Source organism: Carcharhinus amblyrhynchos, chromosome 28, assembly GCF_965287045.1.
Source record: "Carcharhinus amblyrhynchos chromosome 28, sCarAmb.v2.hapA, whole genome shotgun sequence".
Taxonomy (NCBI): Eukaryota; Metazoa; Chordata; class Chondrichthyes; order Carcharhiniformes; family Carcharhinidae; genus Carcharhinus; species Carcharhinus amblyrhynchos.
Window position 1 is genome coordinate 32017826 of NC_137351.1, and position 19648 is coordinate 32037473.

Sequence of the window (19648 nt, forward strand, 5' to 3'; positions counted from 1 at the left end):
AGAGAAAGCAATTCTCATTTCTGTCTTAAATGGGAGCACTTTGGCCGGAATTCTCCAGTTGTTCACCCTGGCGGGATTCTCCAGTCCCGCTGCGGGTCTCCCGCTGATGTAAAGTGATGTAATTGGGAATTTCCATTGGCAGCGGTAGGACTAGAGAATCCCCCCGCAAGCGAGCATCGCACCCCCTCCCACTGGTGCGAATCACATGACTGGGAGGTCGGAGAATCTCGCTTGTTATTTTTTGTAGAATCCTATAGTGCAAAAGGAGGCCATTCGGCCTATCGAGTCTGCACCAACAACAATCCCACCCAGGCCCTCTCTCCGTAACCTCACATATTTGCCCCGCTAATCCCTCTAGCCTACACATTCCAGGACACTAAGGGGCAATTAAGCATGGCCAATCAACCTAACCTGCATATTTTTGGACTGTGGGAGAAAACTGGAGTACCCGGAGGAAACCCACACAGACACGGGGAGAACATGCAAACTCCACACAGACAGCGACCCAAGCTGGGAATCAAACCCAGGACTGTGGCGCTGTGAGGCAGCAGTGCTAATCACTGTTGCCCGTGGTGCTACTGTGCCACCTCAGTTCATGTCTCATCCACAAAGGAAAACATCCTCTCAGTATCCACTCTGTCAAATCCCCTCAGGGTCATATGTGTTTCAGTAAGATTACCTCTCATTCTTCTAAACTCCAATGGATACAGGCCCGACCTGTTCACCCTTTCCTCATAAGATAAACCCAGTGCCAGGTATCGGCTGAATGAACCTTCTCTGAACTGCTACTGCATTTATATCCTTTCGTAAGTAAGGAAATCAAAATTGTAAATTGTATTCCAAATGTTGACATGCCAATGTCCTGTACAACTGTAGCAAAAACACTGCTGTTTTTATATTCCATTCCCTTTACGATAAATGGCAACATTCATTCAAAGCTTGTTCAATCCTGTAACTCTCGTTGACTGGACACACCCTGCTGTTTGCAAAGATTCCATTCCATTCTCCCAGTTTCTCCATCTATGTTGTGTCGGTTCTGACGATGCCAGCTCCTATACCCATGCTTCTAATATTATCTTCCTTTTTCCTCAACACAGGATTCTCCCCAAAGTGGTTGACAGGGCCCTCAACTGTGTCAATCTTAACTGTGCTCTCACCTTTCCCCTCCCTCACAGAAACATAACAGTTCCCCTTGTCCTCGCCTTCCATTAAATAACCTCCATTTTCCGATTGCTCCTTCTCCACCATTTCTGCAACTTCCAGTCTGATGCCACCGCCAAACACATCTTTCTCTGCCTTCCCCTCGCAGCTTTCCGAAGGGACCATTCCCCTCTGTGTTACCATGGTCCTCTCATGGTCCTACCATTCATCATCACCACTTTTCCCATTGCACCTTCACAGGAGATGCTCTTTCACTTTTCCTTTCACCTTTCAAGGTCCCAAACACTCGTTCCAAATGAAACTGCAATTTACTTGCTCTCTGTTCACTTGAGTGCACTCCAGTATTGATTTCTCTGGGTATAATCGACCTGACATTGGGAGGATCAAACACAGAATGAGTGACCACTTTGCATCTCCATTCAGTCCACAAGCGTGACCCTGAGCTTCCTGTAGCCTGCCACTCTAATTCTCCACCTTGCTCCCGTTCTGCCCTTGGCCTGCTGCACTATTCCAATGACATTAAACGCAAGCTCAGGGAACAGCAACTCATCCTTCCAGTAGAGACTCCACAGATTCAACACTAGGTTTCAACAATTTCAGATCCTAACCATTGCCCCCATTTTGTTCCCTTTTCTTTGCATGTTTTTTGCCTTCCCTTATTTTTTCTTCTTGTGTTTGCTTTTAGACAGCAACTGTTCATCATTCTGCCCTTCACACCTCCTCCTCCAGCACCTTTGGTTTCCTGACTATTACCATTCCCTTTGGCTCTGCACAACCAACTCTGTCTCCAAGCTTTACCCTCCATCACAGAGCTTCCCTTCTGACGCTGTTCCATTCTCCCCATTTCATCTGCTTAAAACTTACCAGGTTTCTCAATTCCCCAACTCTGATGAAGGGTTAGTGAATAAACTGGGATTGTTCTCCCTGGAAAGACGGAGGCTGAGGGGCCACCTGACCGAAGTTTATCAAATTGTGAAGGGTATAGATGGGGTGAACAGTTGGAAGCTTTTTCCCCAGGGCAAAAATGACAATTGTAAGGGGGCACAAGTTCAAGGTAAGGGATGGAAAGGTTCAGTGGAGATGTGCAGGGAAACTTTTTACGTAGAGGGTGGTGGGGGCCTGGAATGCACTGCCAAGTGAGATGGTTGAGGCAGATACGTTAGCCACATTTCAGACTTATCTTGATAGGCATGTGAACAAATGGAGAATAGAGGGATATAAGCGATTGGTCTCGATGGGTAAACGTGATCTGCACAGGCTTGGAGGGCCGAAGAGCCCATTCCTGTGCTGTACTGTTCTTTGTTCTCGACCTGAAAACTGACTCTGTTTCTCTCTCCACAGATGCTGCCTGACCTGCTGAGTATTTCTGGTGCTTTCAGTTTTTACAGCCGGTCATGTGTCTCATTGCTGTTATGTGGGATCTTGCTGTGCCAGAATTGGCTGTGCGTTACCGATATTAACACAATAATTCAACAACAATTGGCTTTAAACTGTTTTGAAGTATCCCAAAGCCACGAGGAGGCACGGTGGCACACTGGTTATCACTGCTGGCTCACAGCGCCGGGGACCCAGGTTCAATTCCCGGCTCGGGTCACTGTCTGCGCGGAGCTTGCACATTCTCCCCGTGCCTGCGTGGGTTTCCTCTGGCTGCTCCAGTTTCCTCCCACAGTCCAAAGATGTACAGGTCAGGTGGATTGGCCATGCTAACTTGCCCATTAGTGTCCCAAGATGTGTATGTTCAATGGATTGGCCACAGTAAGTGCATGGGGTTACGGGGATATGGCAGGGAGTGGGCCTGGGTAAGATGCTGTGTTGGACGGTTGGTGCAGACTCGATTGGCCAAATAGCCTCCTGCTGTGCTGTAGGGATTCTATGAAAGGCACTATAGAAATGCAGGGACTGTTTGCTTTGTAGAGCACAAAGTTGTTATTTAAATTGACTACATAATCTAACTCATTCACCGTGACCTAGTTGGACTGTCTCAAGGCTGAAAGCTGTTCCATTTCACAGGTATAAGCCAATGGACAGTGAATGATGGTAGTTTATTCAACTGTGGGAAATGCCACATCGGCACAGTGCTGCGCTGAGCCAGAGGTCGACTCGTTCCTGTTACAGCAGGAGACGGTGAGTAGTGACCAGGGAAAAAAAAGTAAAGAACTTGCATCAACAACCCCGTTTCACGACCTGAGCATGTCTCAAAGCTCCAGGGAAATGCGTTTTGAAGTGTAGCCGCCGTTGTAATGGATAATGTGGCAGCAATTCCCACAAACAGCAATGGAGTAAATATCCAGATCATCATTTGGCTGAGCAGAGCTTGAGTATTTCAGAGCTAAAAAAAAGAGATAGGCTGCTGAAGTTTTCATCTTGCACTCATCAGAATAGATTTGCAAGAATACCAGCTGTAAAGGGAGCAACAATTAAATGTCCTGCTGAGTGCAAGATGAAAATCTTAATAAGATATTCAGATAATCTCTGTTAGTGTTGTTGCTTGAAGGATAAATATTAACCAACAACAGGAACACCATTTGTTTCTCCAGAATGTTTGCACAGGATTCAGAGCTGCCATTACAAAAAAATACCTGGCTGGAATCAATAATATATACAGGAATAAACCCCAGATTCCTCCTGAGTGGCTAAGTCCTGTACCAAGCATCGCATTCTACCCAAGACATCAGTGGAGCTGTGCATAGAATCATATAATCCTTACAGTGCAAAGGGAGGCCATTTGGCCTTATTCCCACATATTTACCCTGCTAATCCCCCTGACATTAGGGCCAATATAGCACGGCCAATCAGCCTAACCCACATATCTTTGGACTGTGGGAGGAAACTGGAACACCCGGAGGAAACCCGTGTAGACACGGGGAGAATGTGCAAACTTTACAGAGGAGGCTGGAATTGAACCCGCGTCTCTGGTGCTATGAGGCAGCAGTGCTAGCCACTGTGCATTTGCTAGTACACTTTCATTTCAGAGACTTTAAACAGTGACTAAGATCAGCTTTCATGAAGGGTTAAAAACTAAAAAACAGGCCAAGAATATATTTCTAAAAGTTTCTTTTGGTGCATAGCTTTCTGTGATACCATTGTTACAAAGGACCATGTGACTTATTGATGAGGTGGTCTTGACCTAAGCAAGCAACAGTAGCAGGGAGAGTGCTGTTCCTGGCCAAGAATAGCAAGTGTTATCTCAACCTGATCCTAACCCAGCGACTCCATTGCTCCCAGTTACTACTCTCAACTCTCACAATGTCATCTGACACAATATCACCAAAACTGTACCGAAACAAACTGCCAACTAAAACCAAGAGCTTGCATTTATATAACACCTTTCACAACTTCAGGATTTAACTTTGGAGTATAACATTAGCAAATGTGAGGTTATCCACTTTGGTAGAAATAGTAATAGGAGGGATTATTATTTAAAGGGTGAAAAGCTGCAGCATGCTACGGTGCACAGGGACCTGGGGGTCCTTGTGCACAAATCACAAAAACCCAGTCTGCAGGTGCAGCAGGTGATCAAGAAGGCGAATGGGATGCTGGCCTTTATAGTGAGGGGGATAGAATATAAAAGCAGGGAGGTCTTGCTGCAACTGTACAGGGCACTGGTGAGGCCGCAGCTGGAGTACTGTGTGCAGTTTTGGTCCCTGCTTTTGCGAAAGGATAAATTGGCCTTGGGGGGAGTACAGAGAAGGTTCACCAGGCTGATACCGGAGATGAGGGGGTTAGCTTATGAAGAGAGATTGAATAGACTGGGCCTGTACTCGTTAGAGTTTAGAAGGCTGAGGGGGGATCTTATAGAGACTTACAAGGTAATGAAGGGGATGGATAGGGTAGAGGTAGAGAGACTCTTTCCGCTTAGAAAGGATAGTAGAACTAGAGGACACAGCCTCAAAATAAGGGGGGGGGTGTTTAGATCAGAGTTGAGGAGGAACTTCTTCACTCAAAGGGTGGTGAATCTCTGGAATTCTCTGCCCGTTGAAGTGGTGGAGGCTGCCTCGCTGAATATATTTAAGTCACGGGTAGATAGATTTCTGATAGACAAGGGAATTAAGGGTTATGGGGAGAGAGCGGGAAAGTGGAACTGATCCACTTCAGATCAGCCATGATCTTGTTGAATGGCGGGGCAGGCTCGAAGGGCTAGATGGCCTACTCCTGCTCCTATTTCTTATGTTCTTATGATTTTAGTGGGAGGTGGTGATGTAGTGATATTGTCACTGGACTAGTAATCCAGAGATGCAGAGAAAGATCTGGGTTCAAATCCCAGGTGGTGAAATTTATATTCAATAAAGATAAAATATGGAATTAAAAGTCCATGAAACCATTGTCAACTGATTGAATCAGATGGGTTTATTAATATCCTTTAAGGGAGCAAATCTGCCAACCTTATCTGGTCTGGCCCAATCTGGTGTGGCACACATGTGACTCCAGATACTGTGCAATGTGGCTGTCTCCTAAATACCCTCTGAAATAACCCAGCAAGCCATTCAGTTCAAGGATAATTAGGGACGGGTGATAAATGCTGGCCCAGCCAGTGACGTCCACATCAAAAGAATAAATAAATAGGATGTCCCAAAGCCCTTTATGATCTAATAGCAGTATTTGAATTGAATCATAGGATGAGATAGCTCAGAAACAGACCATTTAGCCCATTGTTGCAGTGTCAAATCTTCGAAGAAGAATCTAATTTGTACCATCAGGTATTTAACCAGTTCGTAATTGAATCTGTCTCCACCGCCTTTCCAAGCAGTAACAAACCACTTTTGGTCACCACTACTTCTATCACCGCTTACATTAAATTTCTGTTCTTTGGTGACTGACCTTTCTCCCCGAAAAGAGTTACCCTTTCCCAACTCTTAACAAAGCCATTCATGATTTTGAATGCCTCTAATAAATCTCTTCTTAACATTTTTTTTGGCGTCAGGAGAAGAATCCCAATTTTCTAGTTTCGCCACATACCTGCCACTTTCCCTGTCCGATCAACCTCCTCTTCACCCTCTGGAAGACTTGGACATCCTTCCTAAATATAGTGCTCAACATTGACACAGAAGTTCCCGCGGAGGCCAGACAAGAGTTTGGTGAAGGTTTAGCATACCTTCCCTGCTTTTGTATCCATTCCTCAATTAATAAAACCTAGGGCACTATATTTTTTTTAAAATCAGCCTTCTCAACTTGTCCTGTCGCCTTCAAGCAGTCGTGTATATTTCCCCCAGGTGTGTCCGTACTTTCAAATCGTAACATTCTTTATTTTCTCTTGTCATTTGTCCTAAAAGAAGATGCATCATATCACACTTCTCTGTGTTAAATTTCATTTGTCAACACAAATGTTGTCGTTACAGATGCTGCCAGACCTGCTGAGATTTTGTCTTTGGTTTCAGATTCCAGCATCCGCAGGAATTTGCTTTTAGCTATTTCCTCAGTCTGCCTATGCCCTTATGAAATCTCTTACTATTCTCCTCAATATTTATTGCATTTCCAAGTTCACCATCACCCTGTAAGCTTTGAAAATATGCCCTGTAGACCCAAGTTATAGTCATTAATATGTATTAAAAGAATCATGGTCCTAAGCCTATCATTGCTATAAAGTAGAGAATGCAGAGATTTTTAATGTAATCAGAACCAGCTTCGATATGTGAAGCAACCTGAAACCAATTACCGTGTTTCTAATCCTCTTGGCTGTCTCACATTGTGTAATTTAGCAGTCTAGATTTCCTGCTTCCACTAACAAAGCATTGCTCATCTCCGTTCCTTCATCAATCCAACTGTTCCTGAAACTCACATGAAGACACATCAATTCTCAGCTCCAGACAATCCAATGTTGACCTGGCTGATTTCCCATCCTCCCGATCAAAGCTCAGCTCCTGCCCATATCCTTTCCAACATGGAGACTGGCTCGTTCACCATCCGTGTCATTCCTAAACCACGGGGGCTTCTGCTTCCTGAAGGCTTCCAATGTGAAGTTCTCACCCTCAGTTTTAAATCCCTTGCCGCTGCTTGTCTTTGTCACCACCAATCTCATTCATTCTGCACCTCTACTCCTCTAACTCTGGCCTCTTTCCTCTTTTCCTTTACTCTATCATTGGCGGTGGAGTGGGGTAGGGAGTTGGGGGGAGGAACCAGGTGCCTATCAAACAAAGAACAGCACAGCACAGGAAACAGGCCCTTCGGCCCGACTAGCCCGTGCCGCCCATTTTAACACGCTCGGTGAGTGCCTTATTCAAGTCTTTCTCCAGCTTCTCCTCAACTCCAAGTGTTATTGCTGGTAGCATCTGCTATTCTTCCAGGTTACATCACAGGGTGAGGTCCTACAAGAGTGACTTGACTCAGCAAACCCATCCCACCTCTGGACTTGACCACAGAATTCAGGCCAGGACTTTGTGGTATCGTCGGACGGTTGTATCTTTTGGAGAGGATTTTAAACTCTGTTTCACTGGGTGCAGAGGTACTATTTGAAGAAGAGAAGGGGAGTTGCCCTGGTGTTTGGGACAACTACCCCACCGCCAGCGATAAAATCAGATTGCCTGCTTTATTATCTCATTGCTGCTGCATTTCCCTGTGTGACAGCAGTGACTGCACTCCCAAACTAACTTGTGTTCTCAGGACATGAAATAACAATTATGGAAATTAAAGGTTTTTCTCTCTGTGCATGTCACAGATGCCAACGAGAGGAAGCAGTGGTGAAGCAAGCAGTAGGTGCTCACAGCTATTACATGGAGGATTATTAAAAGCATGTCTGGACTTAAGTTAGGTCTTGCACAGGGTTGCACGGTATTCCAGTAACTATAATAGTAACGTTATATATAGTAAATATACTATATTTGGGGGTGGCACAGTGGTTAGCACTGCTGCCTCACAGCGCCAGGTTCAACTCCGACCTTGGGTGACTGTCTGTGTGGAGTCTGCACATTCTCCCCGTGTCTGCTTGGGTTTCTTCCCGGTGCTCCGGTTTCCTCCCACAGTCCAAAGATGATTGGTCATGCTAAATTGACCCTAGTGTCACGGGGATTAGCAGGGTAAATATGTGGGATTACGGGAATAGGGTCTGGGTGGGATTGTGGTTGGTGCAGACTTGATGGATCGAATGACCTCCTTCTGCACTGTTTGAATTCTATACAGTATGTATAGTAATATTGTATTGTAACATTATGTAAATAGTAATATACTACTCCAGAAAATGTAACAGTAATTCCAGTCATATAATATTAACTTGGGAGGCTTGGGGGGGGGGGTGGGATGGGGGGGGGCTAGTTGCTGGACGTGATGATCTCGTGGTATTATCACTAGTCTGTAAATCCAGAAACGCAAATAATGTTCTGGGAATCCAGGTTTGAATCTCAGGTGGTGGAATTTAAATTCAATTAAAAAAAGTCTGTAATTAAGAATCTGCTGATGACCATGAAATCATTGCCGATTGTCGGAAAAACCCTTCTGCTTGACTGATGTCCTTTAGGGAAGGGAATCTGCCATTCTTTCCTGGTCTGGCCAACATGTGACTCCAGAGCCACAGCAATGTAGTTGACTCTCAACTGCCCTCGGGCAACTAGGGATGGGCAATAAATGCTGGCCCAGCCAGTGACGCCCATGTCCAATGAATGAATTAAAAACCTGCAACTTACGGGAATTTGCAGAGCTGAGTGGAAAGCCCAGCCATTGTTAGGCAAGAATGCACAAAGTTTCACTTTAGGAAAAGGTCTTCTGTAGAATTTTGGCAAATATTTTCTGCCGCTCATTTACAGACTCATGCAAACATAAAAGGATGAAGCCCAGAGCATCACAACTAGAGACTTCCCATTGCCAGGTCATCTCCAGGGAGAGGAGAAAAAGAAATCCAGGCCCAATACAATAAAGTTTGTGTTAGGAAGATCCTTGGGCACTCCAGGTGACCCCAACTCCCTGCACCACCTCTCCTCTGAAGGCAGTAGAAACCAGCCCAGGAGATCACATTGACCATAAAAATGATAATTTCATCCACTTACCTTCTATAGGATGAAATCTCTGTCATTAACCATTCCATCGTCCTCTGGGAGGCAATGCAGAATGGACGTATCAATCAGCTACTCAGGCTCATTACTCCATTCTATTTCTATATTTACACAGATACATGTTTCTTGGTCCTCAGCAGCTGTGAAACTGAAATAACCCATCACCGGAAATGTAGCCCTTTTAGTTATTTTAATGACCACAAATTGTGTCATCTCAAGTGTATGCTACAATTAAGGAGCAGTGATGTTTATCTGAATCACTGCTGGTGTGTAATTTGGAGAATTAAAGTCCCAATGACAGTTCCACTCTTGTCCTCTCAATGCCACCTTAGAATCATAGAATCCCTCCAGTGCAGAAGAAGGCCATTCGGTCCATTGCGCCTGCACCGACAACAATCCTACCCCAGGCCTTAACCTCACATATTTACCCCACTAATCCCCTGGAGGGGCGATTTAGCATGGCCAATCAACCTAACCCGCACGTCTTTGGACTGTGGAAGGAAACCGGAGCACCCGGAGGAAACCCACGCTGACACGGGGAGAATGTGCAAACTCCACACAGTCACACGAGGCCGGAATTGAGCCCAGGTCCCTGGCGCTGTGGAGCAGCAGTGCTAACCCACTGTGCCACACCATGCCCCTGCCCCATTGAATTCCACTGCAGGAATTTACAAGATAACAACTCTTTGCAGGGTGAAGTGGTGTCAACAGGAGTAGATTGTGACAGTCCTGCTTACCTTAGGTTGGTTGCATTGTAGGATGTTTTGAGACCAGTCCAAGCCCTGAAATGTCACTCCAGCATGCTGGGACACAGTCTGTGAAGATTCACAGAAAGAGCCTCACCCTCACTGTTTTCAGTACTTGTCTTCAGTTGCTGTATTGGTGTCATAAACCATTAGTTTTGGTTTATTTTCACCCTTATTTTTTACTCTCGATATTTTTGGCTGTCCCACTTGAACTTTTTACAAACCAGTTTACAGGGTGTGGGTGTTGATCATTTATTGCCTGTCTCTCGGAAAGGTGGTTGTGAGCTGCCTTCATGATCTGCTGTGGGAAAGTTGCCCTGACGTTCAGTACGACAGGCCTCCCTCTCACTCCCAATGGCCTCTTCGATTGATTGGTCAGTCTGACAGAATGGCAAATCAGGGCAGTGAAAGGAGAACCAATGAAATGTGAGAGGTGGGGAAGAGAGGAGGAGCTCAAAACCTGGACATTTTGGAAAATGTCATGGGGACAACAGGGCGCTTAGTGAAAAATACGGACAGTCCCAGCCAAACTGGGACATCCGTTCACTATTGTTTTCAAACATCAGGCATTGGAGATCAGTTTCTATGTTCTACCTCTAAAGATACATGTTTTCACCATCTATCATGTATAGCGGCTAAACTGCAGTAATGCAAATGTTAGAAGGGGTAGGCCTGGTCAGTGGTAGGAACTCAGAACTTTGCAGAATTTTCCACTGGATACCTGGTTGGGATGGTGTCTCAGTGGTTATCACTGCTGCCTCACAGTGCCAGGGATCCGGGTTCGATTCCTGGCTTGGATCATTGTCTGTTTGGAGTCTACACTTTCTCCTTGTGACTGCATGGGTTTCCTCGGGTGCTCCGATTTCCTCCCACGCGCTGTTTAGGTTCACTGACCATGCTAAGTTCTCCCTCAGTGCACCCAAACAGGCACAGCAGTGTGGCAATAGGGGATTTTCACAGAAACTTCATTGCAGTGTTAATGTAAACCTACTTGTGACACTAATAAATACATTTTAAACTTAATTTTTATTCTTCCGTGGGATGGAGGCATCACTAACTGAGCCGATATTTATTACCTATCCCTAGGGCCATATCAGAGGGCATTTGAGAGTCAACCATGTTGATTGGAGTCACATGTAGGCCACACTAGGTAAAGAAGGCAGATTTCCTTCCCTGAAGGGCATGAATGAACCAGGTGGATTTTTACAACAATTGACAATGGTTTTAGGATCATTGTTAATCTTTTAATTCCAGATTTTTTGTTGAATTCAAGTTTCACCATCTGCCATGGTGGGATTGTGAACCCCGATCCCCAGACCATCACTCTGGGTCTCTGGATTACTATCCCAATGACTATACCACTGTGTTTCCTATAGCCTATAGTTCATATGTGAACTTCTTGTTTCCCTCTTATTTATGAAGAACAATGTCAAGGAAAATCGTGATGTGGAGATGTCAGTGTTGGACTGGGGTAAGCAGAGTAACAAGCCTCACAACACCAGGTTAAAGTCCAACAGGATTTTAACCTGATGTTGTGAGACTTCTTACAAGGAAAAATCGTACCAGAAATTCTGTCACAAATAATTATAAAATCCACCAACCGATGTGACACCTTTTGGTTCAAGCTATCACACAATGAGATCCAGATCAGTTTTAAAATGAGTCTCACTGACGCACGAGTCTCATTTCTAACTCCTGGCTGTGTGATTGCCAGGCCTGTGGGTGCAGTAGCAGCGAGTCACGCTGACACTAATGGCTGGGCCTCATTAACATGTCACTTGCTGACTTCCCAGGTCCTGATCAAAATGACCAGGAAGTGGGAGAGGCCCAAGGTTTCCTTCCAGTGCCCACGCAGAAAAGCATTTCTGCTCTTGCCTCACAGGGAAACTGAGAATGGGGAAGTTAAAGGCTTTCCACTGTGACTCCTGTCTCTGGTTACCAGAGGGTGTTGCCAGGTGGGGCAACCATCACTTCTCTGGTTAGAACAGCAGATCAGGCCCTCAGAGTGTAACTTGATCTCTGTAAAAACTTAAACACCATTTGTACTGATCACTTTGTATTGGTTATAATGTTTCTTTGAATGTATTGAAGAACCACAGAGTGTAACATAGAATAGAATTCATGGAATCCCTACAGTACAGTACAATACAGCCCAACTAGCAAGTATCAATCACAATCCAACCCAGGCCCTATCCCCATAACCCCACACTTTTATCCTACCAATCCCCCTGACACTAAGGGGCAATTTAGCATGGCCAATCAACCTAACCTGCACATCTTTGGAGTGTGGGAGGAAACCGGAGCACCGGGAGGAAAACTACACAGACACAGGGCGAACATGCAAACTCCACACAGACAGTGACCCAAGGCTGGAATTGAACCAAGGTCCCTGGTGCTGTGAGGCAGCAGTGCCAATCACTGTGCCACTGTGCCAGGTCTGCTCCATTACTTGATTGAAAAGTCCCCATCTGTTCAGGTTTTGAATGGAAGTATTTGGAACGACAGGAACAATAACGGACAAGGAAAGGAAGAGCTCTTGTTTTTGGAGTTGAAAACCATTGGGTTCAGAAAAAGAAGAAGTTGAGAAAATTGGAACAAGAGTGAATCTGTACCAGAGTCAAGGACTCTTGAGTAGACAGCTTGCTAACTAAACAACTACCGAGCTCCACGGGGCAAAGGGATGGGACTTTATAAAGCAAAACAGAAGCAAATATACAAGGAAATAAAATAACTGAGGAGTTGTGTAATCCTGTGGCTTAACCTATAACTGCTGTCTGTTTGTGGACATGGTGGGAGTAGTTTTGATTCCTTGTGTAAATTAGGTGATGTCTATCTGGAGACATCATTGTTGCACTCAGGGGAGACAATGACCTAGAGGGATCATCGCCAGACTATTTATCTGAAAACTTAGCTAATGTTCTGGGGACCCAGGTTCGAATCCCCGCCATGGTAGATGGTGGAATTTGAATTCAGTAAAAAATATCTGGAATTAAGAACCTATTGATGACCATGAAACCATTGCTCAGTATTTGGTTCCCTTAGGGAAGGAAATCTGCTGTCCTTACCTGCTCTGGCCTATGTGTGACTCCATAGCAACGTAATTGATTCGCAACCGCTCTCGGGCAACGAGGGGCGGCACGGTAGCACAGTGGTTAGCACTGCTGCTTCACAGCTCCAGGGTCCTGGGTTCGATTCCCGGCTCGGGTCACTGTCTGTGTGGAGTTTGCACATTCTCCTCGTGTCTGTGTGGGTTTCCTCCAGGTATTCCGGTTTCCTCCCACAGTCCAAAGATGTGCGGGTTAGGTTGATTGGCCATGCTAAAATTGCCCCTTAGTATCTAGGGATACGTAGGTTAGAGGGATTAGTGGGTATAATATGTAGGGATATAGGGGTAGGGCCTGGGTGGGATTGTGTTCGGTGCAGACTCGATGGGCCGAAGGGCCTCTTTCTGCACTGTAGGGTTCTATGATTCTATTGCAACTAGGGATGGGCAACAAATGCCAGCCAGCGACGCCCATGTCCCACAAATGAATAAAAGAAAAGTGTCTGACTGAGCCCTCTGATAGGCAGCTGATATGGTGAGAGAGGAGGAAATCTAATCAGGATACCAATGTTAAGGCTGGAATTCTCTGACCTGACCTGTGGCTGGGATTCTCCTATCCCACTGCTGCGAGTGGAATTTTGGCTGAGAATCAGTTTCTCTGTTCCGGCTGGCAGCGGGGGCAGGGTGTACAACATTGGGGAATTCCCGCCTAAAGGTCACTTCAAGAGGAAGTGGACTTTTTGAATAAGAGGAAATGGTTTCTCCCAATTAACTCAGCGATGAATGCTGCCCGGGAGCCCAGAGGGTGCTGGTGTGGAGACGCCAGGCAGCAGCAAGCAGGAAACTTCCTTTCCGCAGAGATGGAGGGAGGGCATGTGCACATGGAACCCACACAAATATTTATCCAAGGACCTGGGAGAGGAGGTTCACTAGGCTGATACCGGAGTTGAGGGGGTTGAACTATGAAGAGAGGCTGGATAGACTGGGCTTATACTCGTTGGAGTTTAGAAGGATGAGGGGGGATCTTATAGAGACGTATAAGATGATGAAGGGGATGGATAGGGTAGAGGTAGAGAGATTCTTCCCGCTCAGAAAGGACAGCAGGACTAGAGGGCACAGCCTCAAGATAAGAGGGGGGACAGTTTAGAACGGAGTTGAGGAGGAAATTCTTCACTCAAAGGGTGGTGAATCTCTGGAATTCTCTGCCCGTTGAAGTGGTGGAGGCTAACTCGCTGAATATATTTAAGTCACGGGTAGATAGGTTTCTGATAGACAAGGGAATTAAGGGTTATGGGGAGAAAGTGGGAAAGTGGAACTGATCCACTTCAGATCAGCCATGATCTTATTGAATGGCGGGGCAGGCTTGAGGGGCTAGATGGCCCACTCCTGCTCCTATTTCTTATGTTCTTATGTTCTAAATGCAGGAAAAATATTTTAATACCAGCATCAGAGCTAGTAAGGTAAGCCCCTCAATCACGCCTCTTTTGTCCTCTGCATTGCCCTGCACCATCCAACCTTAGTTTCAGCAACAGGGGCAATCATTCTATATCCCCACACCCGCTTCCCGAGCGTTTCTCCAACTCCAGGTGACTCTTCCCTGCTCCTCTTTCTGCTTGAGGTTGTGCACTTAGATTTCAAGGCAGGAATGTGTACTCTATCCATCTCAGAATCGTACTTACTGCATCTTAAACACATTTGCCTAGCTGCCTCACACAACATTCAGCAGAGCACTCACTGGCCCACCCTATAATCCCTGCAGGATAAGCCAGCAGAAAGAAATCTGACTTGAAGCTGGTGTTGTGAGATTTCTTTCTGCTTTACCCCAGTCCAACGCTGGCATCTCCACATCATGGATAAGCCAGCACACATTGGAAAGAGGTAAGAGATAGTCCTGGGTGGTCCAGGACTGACGCAACTGTTAATGGAAACAAAACAGGGGGACAGAATTTTACTGCCCCCCCCGCCACATGTTTGTAGGTGGGAGGAGTGGGTGGGGCTGTACAATTCTCAGTTGTCCCAACTTCTCTGTAAATTTACAATGGCCCACCAGCCGCCAGCTTTTACCCCAATTGATTCCCTTAAGTGGCTAATAAATGACCACATAGGGTCCGATTCCTGCCAACCTCAATGTTCAGGCTGGCAGCTGGAGTCCAGGGGTAGCCCGGAAAGCCACTCTGTTCAAATCTTGGAGGGGATGTGGGGTGGATGAGGTGAGATGGATTGGGGGAGGCTGCTCCATCAACAGCCTCCTATCAACACTAGGTGTCCCTCAAAAGTTCCAGCCCTGTGGGGGCTCCCTCCCCCACCAGCCTCTCTACCCACCCTCTCTGAGCAAATCCAACCTCCCACTGCAAATCCAAACCCTCCAGTGCAGAGGGAGGCCATTCAATCCATCGAGTATGCAGTGACCACAATCCCACACAGGCCCTGTCCCTGTCGTCCCACATATTTACCCCACCAATCCCTCTAACCTACACATCCCAGGACACACAAAGGGGCAATTTAGCACGTCCAGTGCACCTAACCTGCATATCTTTGGACTGTGGGAGGAAACCAGAGCAGCTAGAGGAAACCCACGCAGACACGGGGAGAATGTGCACAGACAGCGACCCCCGAGGCTGGAATTGAACCCAGCTCCCTGGAGCTGTGGAGCAGGATTGATTCCCTGCCTCGAGGGTAATGGTTGAGTGGGGGATATGCCGGGCCATGAGGTTGCAGATTGTGGTTGAGGACAATTCTGCTGCTGCTGGTGGCCCCACAGGGCCTCATGGATGTCCAGTCATGAGTTGTGAGATCTTTTGAAATCTGTCCCATTTCGCGCAGCGGCCAGCTTGGGTCTGCAGTGGTGCTTTTGAACCACTCTTGGCATTAGACATTGAATTCCCACAACTCCAGCTACAACCTCGAGGGGATGTTACCATCACCCTGTCCCAGGAGTCCAGGATCAGTGAAGAACAGGGGTCTCGGGGCAAGCAGGGTGCTAAACCACTGTGCCACCGTGCCCACCCAAGGTCAACGGACCTTCCCATGGTCCACCTCTCGATCGCCTGATTCCCGTGGTGGGTGATACATTAAAGTTCCAGCCACTCTGTCTGCGTTGGAATGGAAAGGCCCGTGGAAACGGGTGGCTGTAACTGACCAGAATTTTCCGATAGTTCGCGGAAGATTCCGCCAAGCATTTCCAGGTGACGAGGGGTGACTCCAATGGGAAACCCAGTTGATTACAGCGAGACCAGAAGATCCCGTCTCCAGCCAATGGCGAACCGTAATTACAGGTTGTAACCAGCCTATAAATTGCTTCAAATGGTTTCAGCAAGTGTCATTTCTAGAGTATTAAATCATGTTTACATAAAACGTAAAAATGTCAAATCATTCTTAATAATGATTTATTTTATATACCACGTTGCTTGTTTTGCTTAACGTTTTTACGTCACGGCATCAGCTCCTGTCTAACGTCGGGCTTGGTCTTGCTGTTGGGAATTGTTGGGATCGTCAGCGGAAGCCAGATCCCGCAGTCTGGTGCTGGGGCAGCCTCTGTCTTGTAAGATGGTGGTTGGCGCTGTGGTGGGCAGCTCTGTGTCTAGCATCACCTGATGTGGTTCAGGAGCTCCCCCCCGTCCGGCACGGCAATCTCTGCTGCGTTTGCTATAGAATGAGAAGGTGTGCTGTTCACCGGCCTCCATCCGTTCTCGAGGCCTTTCCTCAGCTGAGCTTTCTGTTTCTGCTTACCTCTCCCAATGCCTTTCCAAACAGGAAGAGTACACAGTGACTGTCTCCCAGTTATCAGTGCCAATATCCACCAACAGTGTCTTTGTGACAGAAATATGGCTCTGACTGATTGGCCAGTGCACCGTATATAAGGTCTTTGCTATACAGCTCCATCCAACCGGTGAACATGGCTGAGCCAGCACAGACGTCATTGGCTTAGCAATGGGTGTGTGTTGATGGAGTTGGCATTCTCCATGTCTTAGCAACAGATAACAAGGACATTTCTGAAGCAGTGAATGTGGAAACTATTCAGCCTTTTCTCTGGTTGAACATACGTTATCCGGGTCTTACCATTGTAGAGGACTGCATAGAGTTCAGTGTACCCACAGTTCGGCGTACTCACAGTTCAGCGTACTCACAGTTCGGCATACTCACAGTTCGGCGTACTCACAGTTCGGCGTACTCACAGTTCAGCGTACACACAGTTCGGCATACTCAGTTCGGCACACCCACAGTTCGGCGTACTCACAGTTTGGCACACCCACAGTTCGGCGTACTCACAGTTCGGCGTACTCACAGTTCGGCGTACACACAGTTCGGCATACTCACAGTTCGGCACACCCACAGTTCGGCGTACTCACAGTTTGGCACACCCACAGTTCGGCGTACTCACAGTTCGGCGTACTCACAGTTCGGCGTACTCACAGTTCGGCGTACTCACAGTTCGGCGTATTCACAGTTCGGCGTATTCACAGTTCAGCGTACTCACAGTTCAGCGTATTCACAGTGCAGGGTACTCACAGTTCAGCGTACTCACAGTTCAGTGTACTCACAGTTCAGCGTACTCACAGTTCAGTGTATTCACAGTTCAGCGTACTCACAGTTCAGTGTGTTAACAGTTCAGCGTACTCACAGTTCAGTGTATTCACAGTGCAGTGTACTCACGGTTCAGTGTATTCACAGTTCAGCGTACTCACGGTTCAGTGTATTCACAGTGCAGTGTACTCACAGTTCAGTGTATTCACAGTTCAGCGTACTCACAGTTCAGTGTATTCACAGTGCAGTGTACTCACAGTTCAGCGTACCCACAGTTCAGCATACTCACAGTTCAGTGTATTCACAGTGCAGTGTACTCACAGTGCAGTGTACTCACAGTTCAGTGTACTCACAGTTCAGTGTACTCACAGTGCAGTGTATTCACAGTTCAGCATACTCACAGTTCGGCGTACTCACAGTGCAGCGTACTCACAGTGCAGTGTACTCACAGTTCAGCGTAGTCACAGTGCAGTGTACTCACAGTTCAGCGTAGTCACAGTGCAGTGTACTCACAGTTCAGAGTACTCACAGTTCAGCGTGCTCACAGTTCAGTGTACTCACAGTTCAGTGTACTCACAGTTCAGCGTACTCACAGTTCAGCGTACTCACAGTTCAGCATACTCACAGTTCGGCGTATTCACAGTTCGGCGTACTCACAGTTCAGCGTATTCACAGTGCAGGGTACTCACAGTTCAGCGTACTCACAGTTCAGCGTACTCACAGTTCAGTGTACTCACAGTTCAGCGTACTCACAGTTCAGTGTATTCACAGTTCAGCGTACTCACAGTTCAGTGTATTCACAGCTCAGCGTACTCACAGTTCAGTGTATTCACAGTGCAGTGTACTCACAGTTCAGTGTATTCACAGTTCAGCGTACTCACAGTTCAGTGTATTCACAGTTCAGCGTACTCACAGTTCAGTGTATTCACAGTGCAGTGTACTCACAGTTCAGCGTACCCACAGTTCAGCGTACTCACAGTTCAGTGTATTCACAGTGCAGTGTACTCACAGTGCAGTGTACTCACAGTTCAGTGTATTCACAGTTCAGCGTACTCACAGTTCAGTGTACTCACAGTTCAGCGTACTCACAGTTCAGCGTATTCACAGTGCAGTGTACTCACAGTTCAGTGTACTCACAGTGCAGCGTACTCACAGTTCAGTGTACTCACAGTGCAGTGTACTCACAGTTCAGTGTACTCACAGTGCAGTGTACTCACAGTTCAGCGTAGTCACAGTGCAGTGTACTCACAGTTCAGCGTAGTCACAGTGCAGTGTACTCACAGTTCAGCGTACTCACAGTTCAGAGTACTCACAGTTCAGTGTACTCACAGTGCAGTGTACTCACAGTTCAGCGTGCTCACAGTTCAGTGTACTCACAGTTCAGTGTATTCACAGTTCAGCATACTCACAGTTCAGCATACTCACAGTTCAGCGTACTCATAGTTCAGTGTATTCACAGTTCAGCATACTCACAGTTCAGCGTACTCACAGTTCAGTGTACTCACAGTTCAGTGTATTCACAGTTCAGCGTACTCATAGTTCAGTGTATTCACAGTTCAGCATACTCACAGTTCAGCGTACTCACAGTTCAGCGTACTCACAGTTCAGTGTATTCACAGTTCAGCGTGCTCACAGTTCAGTGTACTCACAGTTCAGTGTACTCACAGTTCAGTGTATTCACAGTTCAGTGTATTCACAGTTCAGCGTGCTCACAGTTCAGTGTACTCACAGTTCAGCGTGCTCACAGTTCAGTGTACTCACAGTTCAGTGTATTCACAGTTCAGCGTGCTCACAGTTCAGTGTACTTTCGGAGTACTCACAGTTCAGCTTAGGTTACAGGATCATTGTAAACTCGGATTTTCCAGCTTTTCCCGCCAGCTGGATCTTCGACCACCTTCATTACCACAAGACACGCCACAGGGAGTAGGGGGAAATGGAGGTGGGGGCGGGGGGGGGGGGGGGGGCGGTGGTGAAAATCCCACCCCTCAAATGAATGCTAGAGACGCAAATTTTCCAGAATAATTTTGGGCACAGTTCTGGATTAAGCTGATCACAGAGGAAGCAGGCACCAGCCACTCCAGAGTTGTTCGACTACTCTCCATGTTAAGAAAAACATGCATTTATATAGCACCTTTCACAGCCTCAGGCCATCCCATTGTTTTACAGCCAATGAAGTATTCCTGGAGTGTAGTCAA